The following is a 16,332-nucleotide window of genomic DNA, read 5'->3' on the forward strand; positions in this document are numbered from 1 at the left end:
TGTATAGTGGAAAAAGCTCTACACTACATTAACAATAGGTAAAGCATAACGAATTCACACCAGAGTTCTAAACAGTACTTCAGTATGCTCATTAAAATTATATATTTTTTCAGGAACTCTGGTTTTTAAATATGCTGTATTTTATTTATATTGATAAATCTTTCATAATGTTTGATGCATTTTTAATGTTCATACATTTTTAAAAAGAAATTCTGTTACAGTTTTCAAAACTAGACTAATTTCATTTGTCAACTAATATTATATGCAACTCAATTTTTGTAGTAAAATCTATTAATATGACAAAATATTGACCAAATTTAAATAACATTTCCAAGAAAATACAAAAAGACTAAAAGTGAAACTGACAACTGAAATTTTAGTATCATGCCAAATGTAATGCGCTTGACTTTAGGGAATCAAGAAATTTGACTAATATTATGAATTAATACAGACACAGAATACAGATAATCTCAAGGAACAGATGGAGATGTCATAAAGCTCTGAAATGATTGACAGTCTCGCTTCTTTCATTAAGACCAGAGAGACTATGGCTCACAGCCACACAACGGCATGGCTTTGAGTTCAAACACAGTGCTTCATCATAATTCCTCAAAGTGTGGGACTTCACAGCACTTCAACCACATTCTAATAAATCTATAGCACACAACCTCAGAGCAGAAAAAAAACATTGTTAACAATGCAATGTTTCTTTTCTGTTCGATGGCTTAGAAGTTTTTATGCAGTGTTTATAACAGCAGGAGCTTTTTTTTTTATTTCAGTTCTGGGTTCTTAGATGTGCTTAGCTCTTGAAATTGTTGAGACATGTTCATATGAATACATTGATTTATCAGCCGCAAGCAAACTCCAAAGAAGGCAAAAGTTCAGATTAATGTACTTTACAACCCATTGTTCTCTATTTGTCTTACGGAGGACTTGTATGAATGGTGGTGGCTTGAAGGTTAAAGCGGCGAACAAACTTTGTAATGCATTGTAAAGCTCAAGTCTATTCCCCAAGCAATGGTGTCCCAAGGCCATGAACTAAAGACTTAAGCCTGTTTTATACTTCTGCGTCGAACTGCCGCCGTAGCTACGTCGTAGGCTGTGTGTAGCGCGCGTACCCTACGGCGTACCCTGACGTGCACCTCTCCAAAAATGTAACAACGCGCCAATTCTACGCGGACACAAGCGCGGTGATTGGTCTGCCAGAACCCCTCCCTCGGGGTTTCACATGCTCCCTAGGTGCGCGTCAACGCGGACAACGACACAGAAGTATAAATTAAAACCAACACGTTGCCTACGGCGTATAGGCTCCGGCGTAGGTCCGACGCAGAAGTATAATGAGGCCTTTACGGTGATCAGAATTTAGCCTGTTCTTACTGTGCCATAGCAATACATTTAACCTCAGGCCAGGGTGCTCCATTGGAATCAGCCCTATAATTAGTATACTGTAAGTCAGTGTGGATGAATGGCCTAAAAAAACAAAATGAGCATTAGTGTTTTATGAGATAGAGAATGACTAGGGCAACCATCTATACCATATTTTTGTAAGCTGTTATAACAGGGATGTACCAACTAGTGTGGTCACGATACTGGAATTTACAACATCGATACTATACTCTGAAAAATATAGATATTCAATAGTATTTTCAATACCACAGGGAAAACTGCCATACCATCGTACAGATAATTTAACTTTTTTATTTTATTTGGGGTAATTTTGTTGTAATAGCTTACAAACAGCACAGGTGGCTTTATTGAAATCATTGAACTACCCGGTTTACAAAAAAGACAAGTAAACAGTCAGTAATAAAATAAGAACAAACTAACAAATTGCAAATGATAGCACAAATAAATAGTGCTGGGCGGAATGACCAAAAATCCGTATCACAGTATTTTTGGATTTTGGAATGCGATTAATCGTTGCCATGTATATATATATATACAGTATATACATACATGTATATATATATATATACATACATACTATTATTGATCTGCCTGCATTGACACCATTATATGAGAACTGAACTGAGCTGGACGATGACATCACGGTTTTCTCCAGAGTAGCTATATATATATATATATATATATATATATATATATACACTCACCTAAAGGATTATTAGGAACACCTGTTCAATTTCTCATTAATGCAATTATCTAATCAACCAATCACATGGCAGTTGCTTCAATGCATTTAGGGGTGTGGTCCTGGTCAAGACAATCTCCTGAACTCCAAACTGAATGTCAGAATGGGAAAGAAAGGTGATTTAAGCAATTTTGAGCGTGGCATGGTTGTTGGTGCCAGACGGGCCGGTCTGAGTATTTCACAATCTGCTCAGTTACTGGGATTTTCAGGCACAACCATTTCTAGGGTTTACAAAGAATGGTGTGAAAAGGGAAAAACATCCAGTATGCGGCAGTCCTGTGGGCGAAAATGCCTTGTTGATGCTAGAGGTCAGAGGTGAATGGGCCGACTGATTCAAGCTGATAGAAGAGCAACTTTGACTGAAATAACCACTCGTTACAATCGAGGTATGCAGCAAAGCATTTGTGAAGCCACAACACACACAACCTTGAGGCGGATGGGCTACAACAGCAGAAGACCCCACCGGGTACCACTCAGCTCCACTACAAATAGGAAAAAGAGGCTACAATTTGCACAAGCTCACCAAAATTGGACAGTTGAAGACTGGAAAAATGTTGCCTGGTCTGATGAGTCTCGATTTCTGTTGAGACATTCAGATGGTAGAGTCCGAATTTGGCGTAAACAGAATGAGAACATGGATCCATCATGCCTTGTTACCACTGTGCAGGCTGGTGGTGGTGGTGTAATGGTGTGGGGGATGTTTTCTTGGCACACTTTAGGCCCCTTAGTGCCAGTTGGGCATCGTTTAAATGCCACGGCCTACCTGAGCATTGTTTCTGACCATGTCCATCCCTTTATGACCACCATGTACCCATCCTCTGAAGGCTACTTCCAGCAGGATAATGCACCATGTCACAAAGCTCGAATCATTTCAAATTGGTTTCTTGAACATGACAATGAGTTCACTGTACTAAAATTGCCCCCACAGTCACCAGATCTCAACCCAATAGAGCATCTTTGGGATGTGGTGGAACGGGAGCTTCGTGCCCTGGATGTGCATCCCACAAATCTCCATCAACTGCAAGATGCTATCCTATCAATATGGGCCAACATTTCTAAAGAATGCTTTCAGCACCTTGTTGAATCAATGCCATGTAGAATTAAGGCAGTTCTGAAGGCGAAAGGGGGTCAAACACAGTATTAGTATGGTGTTCCTAATAATCCTTTAGGTGAGTGTATTATTAATGAATTAACTAAATTTATAACTTTTTTACAACAAAAATGAACCATCACTATTTTCACAATCACTATTTCTTTATTTTCTTCTAGAAACAAACTTTTTTGCATTTATTTTCCTGTTATCTTTGTAAAGATGCTTAGAAACAATCTGTATTGTAAAACGCGCTATATAAATAAAGGTGACTTGACACACTCACATCCTGGCGACACATTTTTTAAGTCTCCGTGAAAACATATGATCTAGGCCTCAACAAAAAAAGATTTTTCCTGGTCCACTAGTTCAGATTTGTACTTGAACTGGCAAAATTTTCCTGGCTCTACACTAAATTGTGAAATTTTATTTATTTTGTTTTTAAAAATATAATTCTGCATGATTTAGACAAATGTATTTAGATGGATTTAAGGAAATGTTATGTACTTCATTTAATTCAAATTTCCTGTTTTAATTTAATTTTGCAATTCCTTTTGATTTTCCTGGCAAAAACGTCCCTCACAAAAAAAATCAGTCTACAGGCTTTCATAGGCAACCTACAAAGTCAGGGAAAGTGTCATTTTTTTTTAAGTTTCGTTACAATCTGGCCACACATTAGCAATAAAAAAGCTATTACCACATGAAAATTCTAACATATAGTAGTAGGGCCCTATAAAATCCGTTTTATTTTTTCCCAAATTCCGTTTTTTCCGTTTTAATTTTTGGGAATTCAGTTTTTTTTTTTACCCTTTACTGTTATTTTAGTCGTAAAAAGAGTGTTTTAAATGTTAATGATTAAAATGTACACAAATAAAATAGGGATGACCCTTATTGAGGTAACAAACAAAATACTCATTTTAAGAGGTGTTAAATGTGGTTTGGTATGTTTACATTAGTGAATATTAGGCTAACTAACATGAACCACGAGCAATAAATTTGTTACTGTATTTATTAATCTTTGTTAATCTTAGTTAACCCTAACCCTGTATTTTTATTATGTTACTTCAGACAGTACATTAAGCTAACTAATGTTAACAAATACAACTTTTCATTTAAATAATGTAGGCTACTAAATGGTGAAATTAACATTAATAAAGATTAATAAATGCTGTAGAAGTGCAGTTTATTAATAGTTAATGTTAACTGATCTAGTTAACTAGAGTTTAATAAATGGAACCTTATTGTAAAGTGTTACCGATTTTGTTATACACCAAACCGTTCGATTCAGTGTTGGACAGATCAGTTGTTTTACTATGGTTTTAACCATTCATTAAAGTGAATCGGTTCAAAGGAGTCATTATTTCGCGAATCGGACGTATCATTAGCAGACTTGTACGCGGTGTGTGATTATCCGGTAGTTAGGACATCACACAAGATTTGACAACACAGAAAACATTTCATCATTGGATAGGTTTAGTTTAGTTTATTGAAAGTGTTCGTTTGTTGAAAGTGTTTTATGTCAGCTGAATGGGCGGAACGCTTTTCAGAGAAGACGGCAAGGTAAAAAGTTTTCACAATTGCACAATTCACACCCGCGGTAGCCTAATTCAGGAAAAAAATGTCCGAATGCTCCACGTGAAACTTCGTTCTTCCTATTTAGATTAATAAGGGCGAGGGAGTGAGAGAGCAAGACAGTTTGAAGACGCGCGCGCGACCGGGCCTCTCTCTCTGCTCGTTCTTTCGGTAATATGCGATTTTCCTCAGACATACGTTTTTCTCCTACACAAAAAAGAATTTTATTCCAAATATGTAAAATTACGCGTTGACACTAGATTCCGCGTTAATTTGCCAATTCCGCGATTCCGTCCGCGATTCTGTGATCGCGGAAATTATAGGGCCCTATATAGGCAAGTAGCCTACCTTTAATATGACAACTAGCCTACTAAGGCTAACTAGTTAACAACACCTTAGGAACATATTGGTGGTGACAGTTTTGTCAACTAGCCTGAAACTATGTAGGCTACACTGTAAAAAGTGATCAGTTGATTTAACTGCCTTAAGTAAATAAATTAAATGAAAAAAAAGGTATGTGGGATTGTCAAGTTGACATAACTTAATTTTTTCAATTACACATGAAGTTTATTTACTTAATCATTTTAAGGCAAAGGGTCTCCTCACATTTATTTTTAAAAGTTAAGTCAACTGATCACTTTTTACAGTGTAGTATAATATGATGTAGTGTAAAATTATATATGTGGGGAATGAAAACTATTCAGCTATTAAGCAAACATTTTTTTCAATCCCAAAAATGTCTAAAACAAAAAATTTACTGTTTATTTAAAATATTAAAAAAGTACTTTAATATTTCCTCTTTAATCTTTTCTGCCTTTGAATGGCCATAAGGGTTTAGTTTTGAATGTGACTGTCACGCAGCAGACATGCATTTTCTTTTCTGAATCAATGAGTCTTCTTTGTGTGGGTGCTTTTCTCAATTGAAAAAAAAAAAAAAAGAGAGAGAGAACAGCGGAGCTGCAATCAGGTTGAGGTAATTAGAAAAGGCAGAAGGGTGAAGAACTTAAGCACTACTGATTTGCAGATTTAATCACTCATAAGTCATTACATCCTAATGTACACAAAGAATATAAGGCACATATAATTACCGCACAACAGCCGCAGTAATCTTAACCCGCCAAACAATGAAATCACTTAACTAGTACAAGGTTATTTCAGAAGGAAAGCATAAATGTCAGACGTGGACCAGACCAAATCTCAGCTCTCCAGTGTTAAAGTCCATAGCTTTTGCTGGCTATGTGAACACAATTTCCCCTGCCATTCAGTTGTGAGACATTTGTTGAGGCGTTTTTACCACTAGTATTCTTCCACAGTCTGATACACGTTGTCCACTGATGACCGCTTTGTCGTCAACTCACTGGGTATTTAAAAAAAGGTAAGAACCTATAAGATGGCTATTCATTTTGGAACACAAATTTAAATAATCTGATCAATTGAAAGTAGCCAAAACTTCAATGCATTAAAAAAAAGTTCAAAAATACATTGAAATAGTAATCCATCAATCGATTTAGTCAAAGATGAACAAATGACTTAGGGGTTGGAATGACATAAGAGTATTAGTAGAAGATAACCATTTCTAACCATTTCGAAGACTTGTAGGATTTGTGTAGCCTATATGAGATTCATGGTGGTGTCTTAAAAGAGCTTTGCGAGTACCGCAATTGGTCAGACTTGCGTCTTATTGTTTGCCAAACAAATTCCTTACAAACAACTATATCCGGCTTTGTTTTCTGATTTGTGTTTTGTCTTTGAAATATTCAGGGCTAATTAATTCTGCATGAAGGGTAAACTCTGAATAAAGTCAAAACACTGTTTTCCCTGGTTTCTTCAGTGTTGTGTGCGGAAGAGAACCGCGATAATTACAAACCTCCACTTTGTTGCAAAATAAGCTACAGGCATGCAGTCGGGGTAAAAGATGCACATGAACCAATTTAAAATGATAATACATATATAAATATTTTTGGAATATTGCCTATTGGTTATTTGTAGGCTTTGTAGGATTCTGATACCTTGCATATTACATATCTATTGTCTCTGCTTGAGCTCTCTCTGTATGATACTGTGCTGATTTCTTTAACCATTTTATGTACAGTGGCAGCCACATTTGTCATCATGCTCTTAGATCTTCTGATAAATGGAGAGTCAATGTTTGTCTATTGAGTTTAAGTCTGGCTGTTCAGTTGATGAAAATTGAGTTTTATGCTAAACAGTGCCCAGGGTCTGTCTGTCTGTTAGTTTATCTCTGTCTGTCTTCTAAACGTCTTTCTGTCTGTCTTCTGAATACCTATCGTTCTGTCTGTCTGAATGTCGGTCTAAATGTCTGTCTGTATTGTAAAAAGTGCTATATAAATGAAGGTGACTTGACTTGACAGTAAGACAGACAGAAGACAGAATAGAACGGAGATTGTTTTGGCTGTACAGCAGATCTAGAAGTCATTGTCCAGTTTAAGTAAGTTTTAATTTGATTCATTTCCGCTGTAAAAATCATTAGTTATTACCTTAGGAGCCGCTTATATGACACCCTTTTCAACTGAAAACGGAAAACTTTTAATGCAATAGGTTTTCAAAGTGCATGTTTTTGAAAACATGTTTTAAAACGATACCGTTATCATCTCCGTGTAAACTTCAAAACATTGAATCTGTGAAAATGGTCACGGCATGCACAATGCATATTACGTCTGTCTGTCTGTCTGTCTGTCTGTCTGTCTAAATATGTCTGTATATCTGTTCGTCTAAATGTCTGTCTATCTCTGTATGTTTGTCAGTCTAATTATCTGTCTGTCTGTCCGTCTAAATATGTTGGTATGTCTGTCCGTCTTAATATCTGTCTGCCTGTCCGTCTAAATATTTGTCTGTCCGTCTAAATATCTATCTGTCTGTCTGTCCGTCTAAATATCTGTCCGTCCGTCTAAATATGTCTGTCTGTCCGTCTAAATATCTGTCTGTCTGTCCGTCCGTCTAAATATCTGTCTGTCTGTCTGTCTGTCCGTCCATCTAAATATCTGTCTGTCTGTCTGTCTGTCCGTCCATCTAAATATCTGTCTGTCTGTCTGTCCATCCATCTAAATATCTGTCTGTCTGTCCGTCTAAATATCTGTCTGTCTGTCTGTCTGTCTGTCCGTCCGTCTAAATATCTGTCTGTCTGTCTGTCTGTCCGTCCATCTAAATATCTGTCTGTCTGTCTGTCTGTCCGTCCATCTAAATATCTGTCTGTCTGTCTGTCCATCCATCTAAATATCTGTCTGTCTGTCCGTCTAAATATCTGTCCGTCCGTCTAAATATCTGTCCGTCCGTCTAAATATCTGTCCGTCTGTCTGTCCGTCCGTCTAAATATCTGTCTGTCTGTCCGTCCGACGTCCGTCTAAATATCTGTCTGTCTGTCTGTCTGTCCGTCCGTCTAAATATCTGTCTGTCTGTCCGTCCGTCTAAATATCTGTCTGTCTGTCTGTCTGTCTGTCTGTCTGTCCGTCCATCTAAATATCTGTCTGTCTGTCCATCCGTCTAAATATCTGTCTGTCTGTCCGTCTAAATATCTGTCCGTCCGTCTAAATATCTTTCTGTCCGTCTAAATATCTGTCTGTCTGTCCGTCCGTCTAAATATCTGTCTGTCTGTCCGTCCGTCTAAATATCTGTCCGTCCATCTAAATATCTGTCTGTCTGTCCGTCCGTCTAAATATCTGTCTGTCTGTCTGTCCGTCTAAATATCTGTCTGTCTGTCCGTCCGTCTAAATATCTGTCTGTCTGTCCGTCCGTCTAAATATCTGTCCGTCCGTCTAAATAGCTGTCTGTCCGTCTAAATATCTGTCTGTCTGTCCGTCCGTCTAAATATCTGTCCGTCCGTCTAAATATCTGTCTGTCTGTCCGTCCGTCTAAATATCTGTCTGTCTGTCCGTCCGTCTAAATATCTGTCCGTCCGTCTAAATATCTGTCTGTCCGTCTAAATATCTGTCTGTCTGTCCGTCCATCTAAATATCTGTCTGTCTGTCCGTCCGTCTAAATATCTGTCCGTCCGTCTAAATATCTGTCTGTCCGTCTAAATATCTGTCTGTCTGTCCGTCCATCTAAATATCTGTCTGTCTGTCTGTCCGTCTAAATATCTGTCTGTCTGTCTGTCCGTCCGTCTAAATATCTGTCTGTCTGTCCGTCCATCTAAATATCTGTCTGTCTGTCCGTCCATCTAAATATCTGTCTGTCTGTCCGTCCATCTAAATATCTGTCTGTCTGTCCGTCCGTCTAAATATCTGTCTGTCCGTCTAAATATCTGTCTGTCTGTCCGTCCATCTAAATATCTGTCTGTCTGTCCGTCCGTCTAAATATCTGTCTGTCTGCCCGTCCGTCTAAATATCTGTCCGTCCGTCTAAATATCTGTCTGTCTGTCCGTCCGTCTAAATATCTGTCCGTCCGTCTAAATATCTGTCCGTCCGTCTAAATATCTGTCTGTCTGTCCGTCTAAATATCTGTCTGTCTGTCCGTCTAAATATCTGTCTGTCTGTCCGTCTAAATATCTGTCCGTCTGTCCGTCTAAATATCTGTCCGTCCGTCTAAATATCTGTCCGTCCGTCTAAATATCTGTCCGTCCGTCTAAATATCTGTCTGTCTGTCCGTCTAAATATCTGTCTGTCTGTCCGTCCGTCTAAATATCTGTCTGTCTGTCCGTCCGTCTAAATATCTGTCTGTCCGTCCGTCTAAATATCTGTCTGTCTGCCTGTCCGTCCGTCTAAATATCTGTCTGTCTGTCTGTCCATCTAAATAAGTTGGTCTGTCTGTCCGTCTAAATATCTGTCTGTCTGTCCGTCTAAATATCTGTCTGTCTGTCTGTCCGTCTAAATATCTGTCTGTCTGTCTGTCCATCTAAATAAGTTGGTCTGTCTGTCCGTCTGTCTGTCACAAATGTGTAATTGGTCATCATATCTTATTGCATTAGCCAAAAATTCTAAACTGCTACATCCAGATTGCTCTCACAGGAAAATGCAACTGTTAGGAGGTGGCGATTTCATATGAATTTGTACGATGTGAATTGTACAAAAACGTATTATTCTTGGGAAAAAAAAGCAAGCATGACGGACGGTCTACTCCTAAATATACCCATCACTGGGGTGCAAGTCATGTACAAATGAGATTGGTAGCCTATGAATTCGTACAATTTTCCAAAACGTAAAATGGTTACAAATTGCCATGAGATTGTGTTGGTACTAGTGTTGTCAAAAATATCTATTTTGATATTTATCGATACTAAAATAGCCTATCTGAAATGATTCCAATACTCCTTTTCTGCAGTATCTATACACTGATACCAGCTACGGGTCCTTGCTCTCTCTTCTCTCCGACGGTGAATTGATACACACCCGCTCTCACTCACTCATTGCATTTGTTCGGTTTGAATTTAGTAATTATTGCAGGCTTCGCGCTCACACCTAAAGCACGCGCACCACTGAAATATATAAGTGGGGCTCACATAAAGTGACTGCAAACAATAGCTCAAACAGCTTGCAAGTACCAAGTTGTCGTCTTTTTGTGATGTCAAATATATAAAAAATTATCAAAACGTCTGTCTTACCGAGTATTCAGATAAATGCAGTCAGTTTTGAAAATAAATAGTTTAGAGAAAACGCATGTTGTGTGTGTGTGTGTGTGTGTGTGTGTATATAGGCCTATATATATATATATATATATATATATATATATATATTAGCGATAACAGAGCGAGGTGGTTGTTATAGGGAATACAACCCCGACAGGCTGATCAGGATCCTGACGCAAACGGAGGGGTCTTGAATCAGCATATATATATATGTATATGTACATATACATATATATATATATATATATATATATATATATATATGTATATGTATATATGAGGGGCCGTACAAGTCAAAATCCATTTTTCTACTTTCACACACATACATTCTCCTTTCACATACATACATTTGTATACGCACACACACACACACACACACATTCTCCTTTCACATACATACATTTCTACTCTCACACACATACATTTCTCCTTTCGCATATATACATTTGTATACGCACACACACACACACACACACACACACACATTCTCCTTTCACATACATACATTTCTACTCTCACACACATACATTCTCCTTTCACATACATACATTTGTATATGCACACACACACACACACACACACACACACACACACACACACACACACACACACACACACACACACATTCTCCTTTCACATACATTTCTACTCTCACACACATACATTCTCCTTTCGCATAGACCTATATACATTTTACTCTTATGCAATTGTATTCAAAGTATGCATTTATTATTATAAATAATAAATGTATGTAAGAAGAAAATGTATATATGTCTGAAAAAAATATGTGTAGCCTATGTAAAAGGATAATGTATGTGTGAGAGAAAGTATAGTGGAAACAGGAGGCGTATAATGGAAACGGAAGGTAGGTCTGGCGCGATCGGGGTCACCGTACTGTGGTCAAGCCAGCCGCCAAAAAAATGGGTGTGCGCCTATTAAACCGCCTTTCCACTGCACACAACAAACGACAGCCGTCTGACCGGAAGTCATTAATTTCCAATGGAGAGTCGTACGGGAGCTGCGTGGAGTTCCGCTTATATGCGAATGTCGTGTTCAGTTGAAAGGCGGCTTTACTATAATTACGGTAAATTCAGGAACTGCAGCGAGAGAACTTTTTTCATCCGACTAACGTTAGCTTCTCAGGCGGATGTCCGCGGCCGCGCTGTCGGATGTCGTGCGGGAGATCGCGACTTGACAATGTTTAAAGGAGATTCATTTTCAGTGAAAGGGTCGCTCTTAAAGTAATTTTGAAAACCACTGTCCTCGATGGTACTAAACACAATAGTCTATAACGTGATACAAACACATATTGAACATATGTAAAACAAAGAACTCTGACCAGAAAACTATTAAAAGGCAACAGTGTTCTACTGACCCCTCTTACAATCTATACAACATAAAACACAAATGGACACTACCATTGATCAGGAACTGCAAGAGCAAGATGCAGTGACATGACGGTCAATAAGCCACATGTTTGATTTGGCCTGGTGGACAATATAGCCAGAATGTTTCATGTTTCATTTAAAAATGAACTCCCAACTGCAACCCTAGCATCTACTGCCAGTGTTTCATACGCAGGTCATATGGTCTGTCTCTCTGAGAACTGCTGTTAAATAATGGCCTGGCATCCGGATAACTCAAGATCCAAGATCCATGTTAATGCGAGTTTGTTTTTGTACTTGTGAAACCAATACTGAAATTGGTGTAGGATTTACTTTGAAACTATATTCACTCAGAAATTGCTAACTTTCCCAAATGACAAAGACATGGCAAGTAACATTGAATTAAACATGACATTTTTTAAAGGAAAACTCCGGTCAATTTTAACATTGAGCTAATTTTTTTGTACATTTGGAGTGCTGTCAATACAGAGAACAACGACAAAAATCGGTGTTGCCTACACCGAGTTATCCTATTTTAAAAATTTGCACCCTGTTGACTTCAATGGGGCAAGTACTAAACCTGCTTTAAGCCTCTTAACATCCTTGATGTGTCATTACAAGTGCACAGAAAATGTGAGTGATTCCTTCAGAGTGAACACGAGTGAATCTGACTGTAGTAGATGTGAAAGATATGTATAAAAATGATGTTATTTAAGCCAGCGCACATACCTGTGTTTACATCCAGTTTTTCGGTTGAAGTCCAAAGTAATCGATTGCCGAGTTCACGCGCGTGATCATAGGTAACTAAACCTATGTGGGTGAACTCGACAATCGATTACTATGGACTTCAACCGAAAAACTGGATGTAAACACAGGTATTTGCGCTGGCTTAAATAACATCATTTTTATACATATCTTTCACATCTACTGCAGTCAGATTCACTCGTGTTCACTCAGAAGGAATCACTCACAATTTCTGTGCACTTGTAATGACACATCAAGGATGTTAAGAGGCTAAAAGCAGGTTTAGTACTTGCCCCATTGAAGTCAACAGGGTGCAAATTTTAAAAATAGAATAACTCGGTGTAGGCAACACCGATTTTTGTCGTTGTTCTCTGTATTGACAGCACTCCAAATGTACAAAAAAAATGAGCTCAATGTTAAAATTGACCGGAGTTCTCCTTTAAGTTGAAAGACTATCTGTCTGAAAACTCAAATGAGCTTTGTTTTATTTACAACTTCAAAAAAAATAGTGTGGTCATTTTAACTACACTATGAATACTGTAAAAGCAAAATTCAGATTTTCTTAGTGTATTTTAGTAGCTGAACTCTAAATTTAACATTATGCACAAAACAAAATTGAGACTTAACTGATTAACCAGATTTTCCATCTGACAAGCAAGAAAAATACATTCTACAAATCACAGCACTAACAAAAATAATAATCCCAAAAATTCCTTCTATAAACAATATAGTTCTATAACAATTCAGATTAATTTTATTTGAAATGCTTTGCTTTATTTAGCCTAGTCTCTCATAAATCTGCACTGTTGGTGTGATTTAGCACAACACCGGCTATGTGTCTGCCGGGTCTTCTTGTTGTTCTTAAAACTGCACACATAGTCTCTAGACACCATTTCCCATTATAAGCATTTTTTCTATACTCCAGAAAATGTCCCATTGTTCTTGGATTGATTCTGTCACACTGCTTGTTGTTGTCATGCTGGAAAATCTCCCAGATACACCCACTAAGGCACAAACAGTCACCCACACACAAACTTGTACATACTTGCGGAAACCTAATTTATTCAATTATACAAAATAATTTATTAATAATAACTATACTACTATACATTAACTATACTATAATATATATATATATATATATATATATATATTATATATATATATATATATATATATATATATATATTATAGTATGATGCACATACACACATATATAGAGAGAGATAGAGAGATTATTTAAACTAATATCTACAAAAGCATTTTTTTAAATAAACAATCATTAAAGTGAAAACAGAATATAAGAATAAATATTAATAAACACTAATAGTAGGCTACATGATAACAGTGAAATGGACTAATTGGCAATTAATGGCACTACTGCTAATAAAAAGGTAAATAATTCATCTACTCAGAAGAAATTAACTTGAATAAGCAGAAATTAGGCTACTTGAAGAAGAAAGAAGTCTGTGCATGTGAGTGCATGTAGTTAACATTTTTTAAAACCACCATCAGTACACTACAGTTTACCGAGAATTTATTAAATAATCTCTCTTTAAATAAAATGTAACTAATAATAATAGCCAAACACAGAATAAACGAAAATACTTGATGAAAAACTGATGCTTTTTAATATTTTTTTAATATACAGCATTTGTACCTTGTTGATAGCACATAAGCCTTTCACCAAGAAACCATGTAAATATCAAATTGAACTGGAACATGAATTTCTATTGTACTACGAAACAACAAACACATTGCATCATTCCAAAGGCGGCGGAACAACACTGCCTTGAAGATTGTAATTAAGAACCCATTGGCAATCCACAAAAATTGTTTTTTGAGGACATTTTCAATTTCAAAGCACACCATACTCATGCAACTAACAAGACTGAAACCTGGAAGTGAGTCTATTCATTTAAAACTCCCATCCCTACCACATGTTCCCTCACGCCTGCTCACCTGGCAGACAAAGAGCTCTTGGATGTCTCGTAGATACCATCAGAAGAACTGCACTTCAGGGCTGCCTTAAGGTATTTAATTGAACTTCAGCAAGCACAGCAAATGAAGCGCAAGTGAACACAGAAGGGCAGGGTTATGGAGCGCACTGAACTCAACACTGCGTGTGTTTTGAGGGTTTACAAGTAAAAGCACTCAGATGTTGTGCAGCCATCACTGCAGAACTGCACAGCTGGATCACGCGCTCAAATCATTTCATTTCGCGTCCGTTTCATCGTCTCCACAGAGGCGACGGAGCAACGAGTAGTAAGTGACTGCGAGCGTGAATGTGGTTCAATGAAAAACAAACACGCAAAAAAATACGCATGTATTCATAGTATCCCGTAATTTGAGGCTTATTAAATATTGCATTCGCAAAACGCTGCTATTATAACAGGCTCGTGCGCGCGCGGCTTACCTGAAAAATCAGCCCGCGTTCATTGTTCAGTTAAGGGGGTAATATATTCCTCTCGGTCCCTTCCAGTCGATATTGTTTGCGTGCTTTGATCAAGAGAGAGCTGGAGACGTGCTGCGTGATCGATAGTGATGCTCTAGCGGTAACGGGCGACCGTGTAGTCGGTGTCTTTGATTCCTCCGGCTCTCGGTGTTATCAGATGAGTTTAGTGTGGAGGGGCGGAGCCTCTGAGCTGATTCAATACACACAGCGCTTGATTGACAGGTAGGGGGCTAGAGCGGCGCTCTAACCATCTCAGCCGCTCTATTTTCCGACAAGCTTTCAGTAAGAATATCCTAAAATAATAAATAGACTTGTGCAGTGGCCATAAGGTTGGTGTGTAGAGCTTCCCTTAGTGGCATATAGTGTTTAGCCCAGCAGCACGACTGTTATTTTACTATTTTAAAGTCCCCCTGTTGTGACAATCAAATTTGTTTATTTCTATGTGGTGTCTTTAATATGCTTTAAGACAAACCATATGCATATTAATAAGTCAACGCCATTGCTCAGTACTTTCTCTTTTAAACTGCAGTGAACAAAAGACAGTCCTGGTTTGAAATCGATGGTGTTTCTGACGTCACAAACTACCTTGTAAGTAACCAATCACATCAACATGTGATCGTCAAAGAGTTGATCTCTGATTTGATGCGAGTGAGTGGAGGCGGGGCTAATTTGCATATTCATAGAATATATATTAAATTAGGAAAGGTTGTTAAATTCAACATATTTTAAGGCATGAAGAAATTTGTTTTGAAGTGCTGAAGTAGAAGTACTATTGTAGATTGCAACCAGGTTTGTTGATAAGGGAAGAAGGAGGCAGGAACCGTCGAACATTAAACATAAATTTAATAATAAAATAAACATTTAAACAACAAAACTAAAGTAAAGCGGCATCCCCTCACAGACGACTGCCGCATAAACTGAAACAAAACAAAAAACATAAAGTCCCTAGCCTATACATTGGATTACTTGTTTGCCACTTCAATTTTCACATAAAAGCAGCAATATTTCAAATGTATCACTTCCTTTGCAAAACAAATGTGAGCACAATCTTTATGGGTTGTCTGACTTTCCGACTGTTTTCATTCTTCCCCTGACTGTATTAGCAAGCGGCTAATTATAGTTCAAGACTGTTATTTTATTAGTTCATAGACATTTACAAAGCCTTGAATTATGCACGATTTTGTAAGCATGCAATGCGTGTGTTAAAAAAATTACTGTCATCTTAACTAACAGTTATCATGAAAAAAATAAGCTGGGTGTGATATTGCAAAATGCTTCTGCTAAATGATATGCTGTGGTGGAGCATTAGCTAACCTCCCTTCGTGAGAACAGTCTGCTTCTTAATTGTTTCATTAC

At 37.6% G+C, this 16,332-nt stretch overlaps 1 protein-coding gene across 2 annotated transcripts in view; it reads right to left on the reverse strand.

Moving 5' to 3' along the window:
* Positions 1-15,239, reverse strand: part of st6gal2a (ST6 beta-galactosamide alpha-2,6-sialyltranferase 2a) — a 78,350-nt gene extending 63,111 nt beyond the window's left edge. The window contains exon 1 of one of the 2 annotated variants that reach the window (XM_081368976.1): positions 14,938-15,239. The gene's annotated coding sequence lies outside the window, so the exon portion shown is untranslated. Of the gene's footprint in view, positions 1-14,483; positions 14,643-14,937 lie in introns of those variants that run through there. The other variant, XM_081368977.1, reaches the window with a different exon arrangement.
* Between the last annotated feature and the right edge of the window lie 1,093 nt (positions 15,240-16,332).

The sequence above is a fragment of the Scardinius erythrophthalmus genome (genome assembly GCF_964197995.2).
Source record: "Scardinius erythrophthalmus genome assembly, chromosome: 6".
Classification (NCBI taxonomy): Eukaryota; Metazoa; Chordata; class Actinopteri; order Cypriniformes; family Leuciscidae; genus Scardinius; species Scardinius erythrophthalmus.